Source organism: Anomaloglossus baeobatrachus, chromosome 6, assembly GCF_048569485.1.
Source record: "Anomaloglossus baeobatrachus isolate aAnoBae1 chromosome 6, aAnoBae1.hap1, whole genome shotgun sequence".
NCBI classification, from domain to species: Eukaryota; Metazoa; Chordata; class Amphibia; order Anura; family Aromobatidae; genus Anomaloglossus; species Anomaloglossus baeobatrachus.
Window position 1 is genome coordinate 175,941,403 of NC_134358.1, and position 16,354 is coordinate 175,957,756.

A 16,354-nucleotide genomic window follows, 5' to 3' on the forward strand; every position below is an offset into this window, starting at 1 on the left:
TGCTGCGTGGAGGTGACCGGAGCGGCGGTGTCTTCTGCAGCTCCGGTCACCTCCATGCAGCAGAGCTGGATGCGACGCTGGACCATCCTGGATGACGCCGGACATGGAGGGCTTTTTCGGGCTGATTAAATTGTTGAACCAGGGTATATGTGTGTGTTTTTTATTTCTAATAAAGGATTTTTCAGGTGTGTGTTTATTTACTGTAATTTACAGATTAATCATGAAAGGAATCTCGGGGAGACGCCTGACATGATTAATCTAGGACTTATTGGCAGCTATGGGCTGCCATTAACTCCTTATTACCCCGATTTGCCAAAGCACCAGGGCAAATTGGGAAGAGCCGGGTACAGTTCCAGAACTGTCGCATATAATGTATGCGGCAATTCTGGGCGGCTGCTGACTGATATTGTTAGGGTGGGGGGCTCCCCATAACGTGGAGCTCCCCATCCTGAGAATACCAGCCTTCAGCCGTATGGCTTTATCTGGCTGGCATTAAAATTGGGGGGGACCGCACGCCGTTTTTTTTTTAATTATTTATTTATTTTACTGCACAGTATAGACACGCCCACCGGCTGCTGTGATTGGGTGCAGTGAGGCACCTGTCACTCAGTGTGGGGGCGTGTCTCACTGCAACCAATCATAGGCGCCGGTGGGTGGGGAAAGCAGGGAATAGGAGATTGTTTAATGAGCGGCCGGCTTTTTCAAAATAGTAAAAGTCGCCGCAGCAGTGTGAACGCCGTGCAGCGCCGCGCCGGTGATCGAGGAACGGTAAGTATGAGAGAGGGGGGAAACTGACCGACAGACTGTGAGAGAGGGACAGAGAGACCGACAGAGAGACCGACCGACGGACTCAGGGAGATTGACCGACATACACGGAAATAGAAAGAATAGCCGACATCACTAGAAATAAAAACACCAAACGGACACGGACTATAGGTAGATGCATACGTGTTTACTAACGTGTGTGCACATACCCATAGACTTTCATTGTGTCCACGTGTGCGTGCTCCGTGCAGATAACGGACATGCATCCGTGCAAAACGCAAACACATATGGATCACGGACACGCACACACGGACATAATGAAATAACGCACGTGTGACCACAATCATAGATTAATATTGGTGCACGTTTGGCCGTGTCTCCGGTATATACGGAAACGGACCAAACACGCACGTGTATCACGGACGTGTGAAGGGGGCCTAAGGCTGTGTGCGCACTTTGCTTTTTTACCTGCTTTCCCGCTGCTTTTTCAACTGCAGCGTTTTAATGCCAAAATGCATGCGTTCTGCTTTTCAAGCATAGTCTATAGGAATTTGGGATTTCTTGTCCGCACTATGCTATTCAAAACGCTGCGTTTTTGTTGCAGAAATTTGGGCAAAAATTCTGCTTTTTAAAGAAGCAACATGTCAATTGTTTTTTCCATTTGCATTTTGAACTGCAAGTACCTCGATACAAAGTGCGCACATAGCCTAAAAGCAGAGTTTTTGCCCAAATTTCTGCCACAAAAATGCAGCGTTTTGAACCGCATAGTGCGCACAAGAAATCCCAAATTCCCATAGACTTTGCTTGAAAAGCAGAACGCATGCATTTTGGCATTAAACGCTGCAGTTGAAAAATCAGCAAAAAAGCAGGTAAAAAAGCAAAGTGCGGACACAGCCTAATTCCATTCGGAAAAATAAACAAGCGTCTGCATCAGATTTATTACATCTCATAGCTTTTGCTCCTATTATAAAAAAGCAGCTTTGTTTCTGCAGAACCAAAAAAAAGCTGAGTGTGAACATTGCCTGATTCCAGTGGGGAATATAGTGCACCACAGAGGAAAGTTTTGGCAAACCTGGAGGGGCTCCATATTCTGCCTGCAGGGTCTGCACAGATTGCTGTGATTGGTCCGTTAGAGATGAGTTATAGATCCTGTTTAGACTGTGTGCGTATTTATTCAATATGTTGCAAAATGTTCCATATATTCATTAGGTTTTATCAGTTGAAGGCAGTTTGGGCGTTTATAACGTTTTCTTTTTACTTTTTTTATAGTCAAGTTTGATGGAGTCATAACTTTTTTTCATTTTTTTAACAATATTGTCATATAATAGCTTGTTTTGGTATGAGCTGTGTTTATCAGTGGCTTCTTTTTGCAGCACATATATAACTTAACAAAATTGTATTACCTCTTTGTGGGAAGAAATATAAACAAAAATACGATTGTCTTTTTTGTCTTTTAAATCTTGTGCAATTATTTTGCTGCAGAATTAAAGCATTAACTTTATTCTATGTGTCCTACTGGAGTAAGGCCCCTTTCACATTGCGTTTTTACTTATGTTCACAGGTCTCGTCGGGGAATCCGTCTGAACCACCCCCACACCCCACAAAGCGTTTTGGACGCATGCGCCGAGAGGGCCATTGACTATAATGAAGCAGGCCCCGTTAGCATGTGCTCTGTCTTGCACTATTTTTGCACATATACGTTTTCTGCAAACGGACACTCGAACGTAGTCTACTACATTTGGGTGTCCTTCTGCAGAAAAAGTTTTGCGGGGTGGGGGAGGGGTAGTTCGGACGGATGCCCCAAAGGGACCACCGAACGTAAGTAAAAATGCAGTGTGAAAGTAGCCTAAATGATGGAGCACAGCTGTTACCAGTACTTCCTGAAGATGACGATACTGTTAAAAGTGTCACCATCAATGTGGTCCAAGGCCAATCAGCCAATCTAGCATTTGCCAGATTTTCCAGAATGGCCAGTCTACATAGATATCGTAGCTATATAGTATAGTGAGGGAAAGATAGGACATTTTTAATACAGCCAGATTAGAGATTAGTTTAGATCAGGGCAATAAACAAATTGGGATTTAGATGAACATTTCTTCAGCCTTTGGACGACCCCTTTAAGGCCTTGTTCCTACCTTCTTGCTTTAATTCCCCAAACACTTTATCTTTTTCAGTCCTTGCACCCGATACAACTCTACTCAGCCATAGTGCTTTTCTCCTTTTTCTACCTTGTTTATTCCCATAAAATATATATTGTGCACAGAACCTAATCAGGATACTAAAAATAGCATCCCATTTCTATTATGTGCTTTTATTTTAGACATTGTTTGAGTTTATGATCTTTTAGTGCATGGAAATTAGAAATCTTGCCCATTTTTTTAAGCACCTATACTAAACAACTTTATAAATAGGGATGATCGAATATCACAAATATTTGGCAATATTCGCCTTCGCGAATATTTGACGAATAGGTCGCCACTATGCGAATATTCGATACGCAATGTAAGTCTATGGGAAGCCCGAATAGTTGCTATTCAGCAACTATTCGGGTTTACCATAGACTTACATTGTGCATTGAATATTCGCAAATAGTCGAATAGCGGCGATCAATTCGTCGAATATGGGCGTAGCCGAATACTTGAGGTATTCGATCATCCCTATTTATAAACAATAAGTGAAAACGTATTATTTTTTTGATCACTATTATTGATTTGGGTCCTGCACTAGTTGTGAAAGGTAAATGTCTTACACGATTGTCAAAAACTTCTTTATGTTGCTGGACTTGCAGATTTCTGCTCCCAAATGTAGGAAAACTGTAAACACTATTTATTAAAACTGAGGCCAGTGTCACTAATTCGACATTTACCAAACAAGAATAGATTTTAATTCCTGGACCAAGTACCGTAAATGTCTCTCAACACAAACTCAATGCCTATGAGTAGGGAAGAATATAATAGAATATAATGAGAGAAATCTGCGCTAGTGCCCAGGAACTGAGACTTCAAGGGCGTCCATTGCCAGGTTGCCCTCATTATTGTCATGACTGTTGCTGTTCCCTGCAGGGTTAAGTCTGGTGGGCAGGGCTTGCTCTGTAACGCCTCGTTCCAAGACTCATGCTGCTTTATCTTGGCGTGGTTTCCCCCGCAGCTTCGCCAATGATGGCTCCTGTAGTACAGCGTGCACTTCTGGGTTTGGGACTTCCCTGATCTATTCTGCTACCCAGCTGACCTTTCCCTGACCTCCGTCTCCTGTGTTTTGTTTGTCTTCCCTGTCTTCCTGACCCCAGTCCCGTCCTCCGTCCCAGTCTCTGCTTCTTCTTTTGCTTTGACTGATCTCCCGGCTTCTGACTTCGGTGAGATTCCCTGACCTTATTTCTGCTTCCTGATTTGGTACCTACGTGCTCTCTCGGCTCCTGACTCTCGTGCTTCTACCCAGTTTACGGCCCGCGCATTCCCCCTGTTCTGATATGACCTCCTGGCCTCTGACTTTACTACTGTTTTAGGGATAGTTGTGTCTACTTGGCTTCTATGCCCCCTGGTGAAATCCTGACATTTTTTTGCCACAATTATAAACATTCATTACTGGGTAAGGAACATTCCTGTAGCTCAGCATAGTTGCAGGAAGTCATTCTTGACATCCTCCTTGGACGTCAATATTAAAAGCACTCTGTGCTTCCCAGAAAGGGACACTAAATAGGCTTACTCAAAACATTTATAGTGGATAATGACTCATGTCAAAAATGAAGGGACAAGTAAAACAAGTTCTTTAGTCCCCCAACTTCTCAAACCCATATGCATATTTTTATTATATCAATAATAAGATATAAAGTACAAACAAATGTGTGGTCATAATAGTAACAATTGCGAGTAGAAGTAGTACCTTGTTGTAAATAGCTGATGCTGTATATGTAGGTCAGACTCTGTGTCACTCTGCATCAGGGGGACGTGTCGGGATGGGAAGAATTGCTAAGTTAAATAATGTGCACTATTAAATCGATGCAAATCATGTGATATGAAGGGTAACCTTCACATCATGGATGCTAAGTGCGCAATGCATACTTGACACATGATGCCTCTATATTACCCCACACTGGGAAATGTGATTTCTGGTTTCTGGCCAGTCGCTTGAAAGTCCAAAGCATAGCCCTTAAAGGAACTCAGAAGTTGATGGTGTGTGCACTGTGGCCACATCTTGCCATGCCATAAATCTGGAAGTCATTAAACCTGTCACCAGAGTTTTTATACATAAACCAAAACTACCACCTTTAGCAGTGCCTGTGCTGCATTCCATAAAGGTGCATATTATCCCCTGACTCCCCCTGTACACCCCTCAAATACCTTTTTTTGTTCTTATAGACCCAGACTGAACCTTCTCTACCCCTACTCTCCACCTTTAAGGTATCAGTGTGCTCACTTTGCATTAACAGATTTTAATTGTTGGTAATTAAATGTGTTGTTTTTTTGAGGCTTTTGTAAATATGTGCTTCAGTTATGAATATGTGCTTGAGTTTTATTCTTAATCTTTATTAGTGTTGGTTTGGTGGTGAACAAGAAATAATTACATTTTTACCACCAAATTGTTGTTTTAAGCCCAGATTAACAATTTTCACAAGGGAAATAGGTAAAGAAGGCCCCATAATATGTTAAACAATTTCTCCTGACTGTGGGAATACCCCACAAGTGACTGTAAAGTACTGTTTGGCCACACTAAAGGCCTTGGGAGTTAAGGAGCGCCATTTGAGAACTTACATCAGGGTTTGTGGATTATAAGATGCACCCCAAATTTAGAGAAAGAAAATAGGAAAAAAAATATTTTTTAATGATAATAAAGGGGGTCAGTCTAATAATCCTAGAGTCTGTTTAATAATCCGGATATACAGTTAGGTCCATACATATTTGGACACTGACACAAATTTTGTTTTTATACCTGTTTACTGAAACATATTCAAGTTATGATTCTATTAAAAGGAAAAAGCGCACATACAGTTAGGTCCAGAAATATTTGGACAGTGACACAATTTTCGCGAGTTGGGCTCTGCATGCCACCACATTGGATTTGAAATGAAACCTCTACAACAGAATTCAAGTGCAGATTGTAACATTTAATTTGAAGGTTTGAACAAAAATATCTGATAGAAATTGTAGGAATTGTACACATTTCTTTACAAACCCTCCACATTTTAGGAGGTCAAAAGTAATTGGACAAATAAACCAAACCCAAACAAAATATTTTTATTTTCAATATTTTGTTGCGAATCCTTTGGAGGCAATCACTGCCTTAAGTCTGGAACTCATGGACATCACCAAACGCTGGGTTTCCTTCTTCTTAATGCTTTGCCAGGCCTTTACAGCCGCAGCCTTCAGGTCTTGCTTGTTTGTGGGTCTTTCCGTCTTAAGTCTGGATTTGAGCAAGTGAAATGCATGCTCAATTGGGTTAAGATCTGGTGATTGACTTGGCCATTGCAGAATGTTCCACTTTTTTGCACTCATGAACTCCTGGGTAGCTTTGGCTGTATGCTTGGGGTCATTGTCCATCTGTACTATGAAGCGCCGTCCGATCAACTTTGCGGCATTTGGCTGAATCTGGGCTGAAAGTATATCCCGGTACACTTCAGAATTCATCCGGCTACTCTTGTCTGCTGTTATGTCATCAATAAACACAAGTGACCCAGTGCCATTGAAAGCCATGCATGCCCATGCCATCACGTTGCCTCCACCATGTTTTACAGAGGATGTGGTGTGCCTTGGATCATGTGCCGTTCCCTTTCTTCTCCAAACTTTTTTCTTCCCATCATTCTGGTACAGGTTGATCTTGGTCTCATCTGTCCATAGAATACTTTTCCAGAACTGAGCTGGCTTCATGAGGTGTTTTTCAGCAAATTTAACTCTGGCCTGTCTATTTTTGGAATTGATGAATGGTTTGCATCTAGATGTGAACCCTTTGTATTTACTTTCATGGAGTCTTCTCTTTACTGTTGACTTAGAGACAGATACACCTACTTCACTGAGAGTGTTCTGGACTTCAGTTGATGTTGTGAACGGGTTCTTCTTCACCAAAGAAAGTATGCGGCGATCATCCACCACTGTTGTCATCCGTGGACGCCCAGGCCTTTTTGAGTTCCCAACTTCCCAAGCTCACCAGTCAATTCCTTTTTTCTCAGAATGTACCCGACTGTTGATTTTGAATACTCCAAGCATGTCTGCTATCTCTCTGATGGATTTTTTCTTTTTTTTCAGCCTCAGGATGTTCTGCTTCACCTCTGTTGTAGCTGTTCTGTTTTGTCACAAGTCAGCTTATGGGATCACCAGTGAGGTCTTCTCAATTAGGCCTCTTCAGACCTAATCAAGATCGAGCGCTCGGAGAAAAAGACCAGCATCCATGTGGGCATGATCAATTTTCTGTTTATTTAACCAAAGTACACTTTATTTATACCATTTACAGATCAATGTGATATTGCAAATAAGGCTTCTAAGCTGGACTTTACAAGTTGCTCATATGACCTTTAAGTTTTAGCAAAGCAAAAATGTAGAGTCATGCATATGAGATAAGAAGAAGATAAGAAGAACATTTAGAGACAAAATAATCCTTGAGCATGTCTCTTATTCCGAAGGCTCCATAATGACTATGAACTACCACCAGATATACTTACTAATAACAATAATATATCTTTAATGAAGAAATATAGAAACTATTAACCCTTCTATATCAATTTCCCCCTTTTGTAAATGGTATAACCTTCACTACAGGGTCAGTAGGCGTCCAAACAGGAGCTGCTGGCTCATGGGCCTAGTACCCATGAGGGGTCTTCCTACCACTTCACCCATCCACCCTCAGTGTGGACACCTACTCCCCGTCAGTAGAGGCCATTTGGGGTCCGTAGTAAACTACAGAGGGTTCAATACTGAAACTCTTAGAACATACATTATTCAGTAGTTTAGCTAACGCATATATCAATGCTTTTACAGCTATATAAAGCAATAGACAGAATAACAATATTTGCATACAGGACTGTATAATGCCAGAAACCCAACCTGCTAGGCCCTTAAACCAATTAGCTGGATTCATAAAAGAAAATGTATTTCCTCACCAGGAGTCTTCGCTGGAGTCATCCATATATATACATATATACATACACATGTATATACATATAATAGGAGAACAGACAAAAACTGGTGACCATGTATGTAGATACACACATAGACACAAACACACGGAAACAATCATTGTCCTTTCCACAGATAGCAACATCATTATATTGAAGACTGAACCATAATCCATCGTAGGTAATGGGCCCTGAATGAGGGATCTTAGTCTTTACTTTGGTAACTACACCCTCAATGTCCGGATTGTATTCCATCCACCACGACTGTCCCCTAGGCTGTGTGATATTTAGCTGGAACCAGGGATTAGTGACCTTTCCAGCTATAGTCAAGGTGGCAAATACATCTTTTCACCAGAATATCGATAGAGTCCAGGTTTCATTGTACATACAGTCTGATATCAACACCTCCTGTGGTTCCAGAGGTAAGGCTAAATAAGGCATAGTCTTTGAAGAAATAGGACTGTGTGTGCAGATCCAACAGTCTTTTGGCTTTTCTCCTTCCATGTCCTCAGTAAGAGAAATATGGTGGCGAATGAGTTTATTATCCCAGTCCGTATTTAAAAGTTCGCTCAGTGTCTTTGTTTGGTGCAGCAACCCTGCTACACCTAGCAGGATAATTAGCAAGACTGTCATTCTGCCGGTGGAGTGACCTCTTTACAGTGACTGGCGTGGATCCAGGTGGGCTTTCCCTCAAGTTTCACTGAGGTGGATGTGGTCAGCTGGACTTGGAATGGGCCATCAAAGCGTTGATCTAGGCTCTTCCTCACGTGTCTGCGCACAACCACCCAATCACCTGGATTCAGCTGATGCACATCTGCACTTGCATTGGGATCTGGAATGGATGAAAAGACATGTTTATGCACCACATTAAGTCTTTCCTGTAAGGCCTGGACGTAGGCTGTCATAGTGCCGTGTTGCATCTGTAACACTTGTGGAAAGTAGAGACCTGTTTTTGGGGCACTACCAAACAGGACTTCAAAAGGAGACAAGCCTGTCTTTCTATTTGGAGTGTGTCTGACTGAAAAGAGTGCCAGGGATAAGCACTCTACCAAATTCTTTCCTGTCTCTGCCATGGCCTTTTGAATTTTTTTTTTTTTTTTTTTTTTTTTTTTTTTTTTAAGTGTCCCATTTAATCTCTCTACTTTTCCACTGCTCTGTGGATGATAAGGGGTATGGAATGCCTGCTCTATTCCCAGGGCCTGCATAATGTCCCTCATTATTTCTCCAGTGAAGTGTGTACCCCTGTCACTTTCTATGGCTTCTGGGATGCCATACCGGCAGACTAGTTCCTTCATCAGTTTTTCTGCAGTTGTTTTAGCATTTGCACATTTTACTGGATAGGCCTCAACCCATCCTGAGAAGAGATCTACACATACCAGGACGTATTCATACACTCCTACCTTGGGTAGTTGTATGTAGTCTATTTGCAGTCGTTGACACGGTAGAGCGGTCTGGGTGTTGCTTTCTTAGGGACTTTTACTGTTTTACCTGGGTTGTGTTGTGCGCAGATAATGCAGGATTGTACGTGTTTGGAGGCTACGTAACTGAAGCCAGGAGCGATCCAGAAGGCATTCACCTGGTTACACATGTGACTTTTTGAGGCGTGAGTGGGGCCATGTGTTGCTTGTGCCATCATAGGGAACAGGGACCTTGGTAAACACAACCTATCCTTACTTTCCCATACTCCATTCGAGTTCAGCCCAGCTCCCATTTTCCCCAGTGTTCCTTCTCTGTTTGGGCAGCCTGATGCTGGAGGGATTTCAGGACATCCAGACTCACTGTGGCTGGGACTTGCTGGCTCCCTGCCACTATCCTCTGATCCCTAGGCCTCTTTGCCGCTGCTTTCGCAGCTGCATCCGCCCTTCTATTGCCCGCTACCTCCAGTGAGTCACCTTTTGTGTGTGCTTTCACCTTAATGATGCCAACCTGGACTGGTAACATTAGTGCCTCCATTAACCGTTTTACCAATTCTGCATTTTTTTAATAGGCTTACCAGCTGACGTAAGAAAAGCTCTACTTCTCCAGATAGGGCCAAAATCATGACAGATCCCAAATCCATAATTTGAGTCTGAATAAACATTAATTTTCCTACCTGATCCCGCTCTACACGCCTCAATGAGCGCTGTTAGCTCTGCCTCCTGCGCGGACATGTGCGGCGGGAGTGGTTCAGCTCGGATTACCTCATGTGAGAATACTACAGCATATCCAGTGTAGAATCTCCCATCCAGGTGGTATCTGGAGCCATCTACAAAAAACTCAAAATCTGCATTAGTAATAGGTGTATCATAGACATGTGGAAAACCTGCTGTCTCCTGACTCATCAGCTCTATGCAGTCATGCTCGTGCGTCATGTCAAAGTATTCATCCTCACTTGCTACCATTGTCACCAATTCCCCCTTTTCTGAATCTACTGGCAAAAGGGTGTCTGGATTCAGAACATTACACCTCTTGAGGGTGACATACTCAGGAATCAGAAGGGCACATTCAAGTCTGAGCTGTCTGGCTATAGACAGGTGTTTCGGTTGGACTTGCACAAGTATAGCATGGATGTCATGCGGGGAGTAAATTGTAGCGGGAAAATATCAATGTGATCTTGCAAGCCTTCCCTAGCAGTACTGCAGCAGCCGCTACAGCACGGACACACGTGGGTGACCCTCTGACAACTGGGTCCAATCGTGCTGAGTAGTAAGCTATTGGTCTCTGTTGTCACCATGTTGCTGTGTGAGGACGGCTGTCGCATGCCCTCCCTGTTCTGTGCAAAACAAGGAAAATGGTTGATCGTAATTTGGAATACCCAGGGCCGGGGCAGATACAATGAGTAGTTTAAGGGAATGAAAGGAATCAATAGCTTCCTGAGTGAGGTCAAAGGGGTCAGATGACAGACAATCATAGAGGGGTTGCATCATTTGCGAGGCAGACCTTATCCAAGGCCTGCAGTATGACACTAAGCCCAAAAAGGTGCGCAGTTGCCGGTGGGACCTGGGTAAGGAGAGATTTTGGACTGCTTGTTTTCTCTCCTCAGTCAGGTGTCTCGTACCTTCAGAGATACAGTGACCCAAAAATGTTACCTTTTGCTTACAGTACTGTAATTTTTCACGTGAAACTTTGCAACCATTCTCTGCCAGAAAACACAGCAAAGAAATTGTGGCTTCTCTGCAGGACGTCTGGTCTGGACAGCAGAGCAAAAGGTCATCCACGTACTGCAATAGCGTAACCTGTGGATGAGGCGGTTGCCACTGCTCCAGAATTCCTGCCATAGCTGTAGAATAAATGGTAGGTGAATTCATTCCTCCTTGCGGGAGGACTGTCCACATGTACTGTTTCCCCTCATGTGTGAAGGCAAAAAGATACTGACAGTCAGGGTGTAGAGGCACAGAGAAAAAGGCATTTGCCAAATCAATTACTGTAAAACATTTGGAGGTCCCTGGGATTTGTGACAGTAAGGTATGTGGGTTTGGAACAATTGGTGTTACACTCTCAGTGACAGCATTGACAGCTCTCAAATCATGCACCATTCTGTACGTGTCAGGGGAACCTTTGGGCCCTTTTTTCTTGATTGGATACAAGGGAGTGTTACAGGGGGAGGACCTTTGTACTAGAGCCCCTGCTTGCACATATTCTCTGGTCAGGGCCATTGATTTGGCTGGGCTTAAGGGATACTGTTTTATCAAGGGAATTTCAAACACCAATCCCTCCAGTCCCTTCGTGGTCACCAGTTTCCTAGGCCAGAGGCAAAGGAGAAGGGAAGGAAGGAGGAGAGTCAGTCTGCTCCCTCTCCTATTTGGGGTTTTTGCACTGTCTGGCGTAATGTCCATTCTGTCCACAATTCCAGCACTGTACGGTCACTCGGTCACCTGGTGCCCTCCCTCTCTGCTTCCACTGTTTTCCTTGTGCTCTAGCATACATAACTGGTCGCTTGCATTTTGTCAGTTCAATTCCCTTAGCTACTTGCAGAAGGTCTGTTGGGTCCATGTTTCTCCACTCAGGTCTGGCTGTCTGTACTGCTTCTCGTAAAAACTTATTCATACCGTTAACAAATATACTCATCAGTATTTTGTCATTAAGGGAGGTTCTGACTTTGTACCCCACGTCTGCCCACTTCAGCTGTAACCTCCAAAAGTACGTCTCTATACTCTCCCCTTCCTGCTGTATTACGTCAGTCAGGGAAAGAGGGAAAGGTTGGTCTTCAGGGTCAGATAACTGTTTTCTTTCCTCACCGTCAGAGTAATGTCCAGCTTCCTCCCCAAAACTCAATTCCTTCACTACCTCTGTCTCAGTGTCAGCGTCCTCTGTCATCACATGTGATCTGGTTCGAACAGGAGTTAGTGCAATCTGCTTAGGGCGAGTAACACTACACGTAGCACAAGTACTTCTCCAGTCTGGGTTTTTCTGACTACAATGTTTACAAGTCCATTCATCTGGTCTGGGTTTCTGATCATGTGAAGGGGGGGCAGTCACAGTTTTTGCTCTTGGTGCATTAAAACATTTATAATACACTTTACATAACAATAATATAATAATACATCCCACTGTTATTTCTTTACATCCACAATGCTGCACCTCTTCCCTGAATCTGTGCCATTTCTCAACATCCAAATACCCACACTCTGGCATGTCTGCCTTTCTGAGTATTGGTCTGATATTTTTCACTGCTTCTTTGCCTTCTCTTTCTTGCACTATCTGTTTGGCTGTTTTGGATCCCGCTGGAGCACCACACTGCACACTGAACAAGTTGCCCATGGCTTCAACTTATTCCCACACAGCCCACCTTTCTGCAAATGCCCTCTCAGTGTCCCTGAACCTTGTTAACAGGCCACACGTCTCCTGGCAAGTCAGAATGGGCTCTCAAGTGGTAGCAAGAAGGCTCAATCAGCATTCACTCTCACCTGCTACACTTGTAGGGTGTATTGGGAAGGGTTAAAAACCTCTCTCACCCAATAGACCAGATGACTAAAGCAGGAAGGACCAGGTGTGATAGTCCTCTCACCTGCTAGACCACCTCCATGTAAGTGGGAAGGCCACACGGCTCTCTAACCCACTTAGACCTGATGTGCAGTTGGCTACTCCGTGCTGGTCCTTTACAGAGTATTCCAGCAACGAACGTAAGAGTTAAACCAAAACAATTAACAGAGCTGACCTCTCACAGAGGGCAGAAAATCGCACAGCTGTTCACTTGACCCCTCCCAAAAGAATGTCAGCGCACAGTTTGTTTAGCAAGAGTGTTATCTCGTCCGGATTCAGCTTCCCAAAACACAATCCTAATACCCACTGGTATAATACACAATCCCTGCAGAAAATTGAGGCTACTTATATACCTTCACAGCACTAATATTCTATTTTACTATAAAACCTTCATCCCCATTTTGAGGGGAAGAAACACACAATATCTCACTATAAGGACAGATCCCAGGACCACTTGTCCTACTCATTCATTGATTTCAGAAGCATATGTAACAATACACCTTCCAAGGATCAGTTAACCTCACATGCAAATAAAATTATCTAAACCGCTCTTGACACTGATGGGAAAACATACATATGTCAGGTATCCACTCAAATAATACTCTATATGGCTATGCCCTGTGACATTTCACAACCGGAACATCTTTTCACAGTCCACAGTATGACCTATAACCATTAGACTTATACATACATATTATTTCACCAAGTCTCTTATCTCAATTACTTGTCACTTTGTTATTCAGAGGCTTCTCATCAATATACAACAACCTATTGCCTGCCTACTTTATCTAGGCATTAATATGAAACCACTTATGAACACATATCCCTAGACCAGTGTATTGCCCATCAAAGATGCAAAGATGACCAAAGCAAAACACAAAACACAGCAACACAGCAAATGTAATTATACAGAGACTGTCCCAAATTCCGTGCTATGCAATCTATGCAATCAGTTAATGGACGGACAACAGATTATCTTATTACTCTATATTTCAACTCTCATTCAGACATGCATGAAAAAACAATACTCACTGGTGATGCCAGAGTTCTTGAACCGTGTGTACAGCCTTACCCAGAATATTCGGGAAATCAGAGAGAGTGAAATGAAGTGTAAGAATAAAGCTTCTCACCTTGCTGCAGCTGAAATTTCACTGTCTCAAGAGTCCCCAAAACTTCTTCCGAATAGGCTGGTTGGCCACGGCCCCACGTTGGGCGCCAAAAACTGTTGTAGCTGTTCTGTTTTGTCACAAGTCAGCTTATGGGATCACCAGTGAGGTCTTCTCAATTAGGCCTCTTCAGACCTAATCAAGATCGAGCGCTCGGAGAAAAAGACCAGCATCCATGTGGGCATGATCAATTTTCTGTTTATTTAACCAAAGTACACTTTATTTATACCATTTACAGATCAATGTGATATTGCAAATAAGGCTTCTAAGCTGGACTTTACAAGTTGCTCATATGACCTTTAAGTTTTAGCAAAGCAAAAATGTAGAGTCATGCATATGAGATAAGAAGAAGATAAGAAGAACATTTAGAGACAAAATAATCCTTGAGCATGTCTCTTATTCCGAAGGCTCCATAATGACTATGAACTACCACCAGATATACTTACTAATAACAATAATATATCTTTAATGAAGAAATATAGAAACTATTAACCCTTCTATATCACCTCAATTGAGAGTTCCTTAGACCGCATGTTGTCTGGTCACAGCAACAGCTTCCAAATGCAAAACCACACATCTGTAATCAACCCCAGACCTTTTAACTACTTCATTGATTACAGGTTAACGAGGGAGACGCCTTCAGAGTTAATTGCAGCCCTTAGAGTCCCTTGTCCAATTACTTTTGGTCCCTTGAAAAAGAGGAGGCCATGCATTACAGAGCTATGATTCCTAAACCCTTTCTCCGATTTGGATGTGAAAACTCTCATATTGCAGCTGGGAGTGTGCACTTTCAGCCCATATTATATATATAATTGTATTTCTGAACATGTTTTTGTAAACAGCTAAAATAACAAAACTTGTGTCACTGTCCAAATATTTCTGGACCTAACTGTAGGGTCTTATCATATCACACAGTGAGTAAAGAATCGTCAGATACTCACCCCTGTTGTTGTGTGAAACACAACCAACAGACAAGCATAAGACTAGCAGCTGCGGCCACGGACAAGGATCCAGTCCAAAGAAAAAACAGTGTGGTATTAGGAGATCCACACTCGCCAGTAAGAAGGTCCAGACTCCAGTAAAGGAATAATATCTTTATTCTTCCAGTCTATGCGTTTCAGGGATCTGCGCTTACCCCTTCATCATTTAAACACCTGATGAAGGGGTAAACGCATATTCCCGAAACGTGTGGCGTGGTGACTGGAAGAATAAAGATATTTTATTACTTTACTGGAGTCTGGACATTCTTACTGGCAAGCATGAATCTCCTAATACCACTCTGTTTTTTCTTTGGACTGGATATTCAAGTTATGGTTATATAATGGACATGGCAATAAAGTCCTGATTTTAAGCTTTCATTTGAGGGTACACATACAAATTTAATTAAGGGTTTAGGAGTTTCATCTCCTTTACATTTGCCACCCTGGTTTTAAACGGCCCAAAAGTACATGGACAGTTGACTGAAAGGGTGTTTCATGGGCCGGTGTGGGCAATTCCTTTGTTAGTTCATTGTCAATTAAGCACATAAATGGCCTGGAGTTAATCTGAGGTGTTGTGCTTGGATTTTGAAGTTTTTGCTGCTAATTAAACATATGGTCAAAAGAGCTTTCCATGCAGGTGAAACAAGTGAGGGTCCTTGTCGAAAGATTGTACCTGGATTGACTCTGGTAGTGTGCACAACTCACCAGTTGTGCACACTACCAGAGTCAATCCAGGTACAATCTTTTGTACACACATTACAAAGGAAACTTTTTACTGTTACCAGTCCATCAGTTTTTGGTCCATTTTTATATCAACATTATTAGAAAAACAAAAACAACAAACTGGTAACGAAACAGGTTACAGCTACCAAGGAACTGAAAAGGGGCCATCCGCATCAACTGGCCTCCTGGAGTCAGCACACAGTGTTTGGGTCAACTGGCCTCCTGGTGGCAGCTGGGGAACTGGTCCTGTGGCAGGAGCGGGGGCTGGTATTTCTGCAGCGGCCCCTGCTGGACATATCACCACATCCAGGGTGTACCAGCCCCGCTCCTCATAGTGGCAGGTGTAGGTCACCACATTACCTGCGTGCAGATCCCATCCTGGGTGTCCCTTAGGGAGATGGGGTATCACATCCCAGCGGGAGATGAAGACTCCCTCCTTTAGGCCGAGTTCAATAATGAAACCCCATCCCCTTTTCAGGTTGAACTGCTCCACCACCCCCTGGTACAGCAGTCCCCGTGCCTTGTGGCTGGCACGCCGCATGCGCTGCTTCTCCTGCAGGTCATGAACCTCCGCCTGCGCTCGCTGGGTCTGCCGCTGCTCCTGCTCCCCAACCAGCTAGATGACCAATGCCTGGCATGCCCCACGGGTGTCCTCA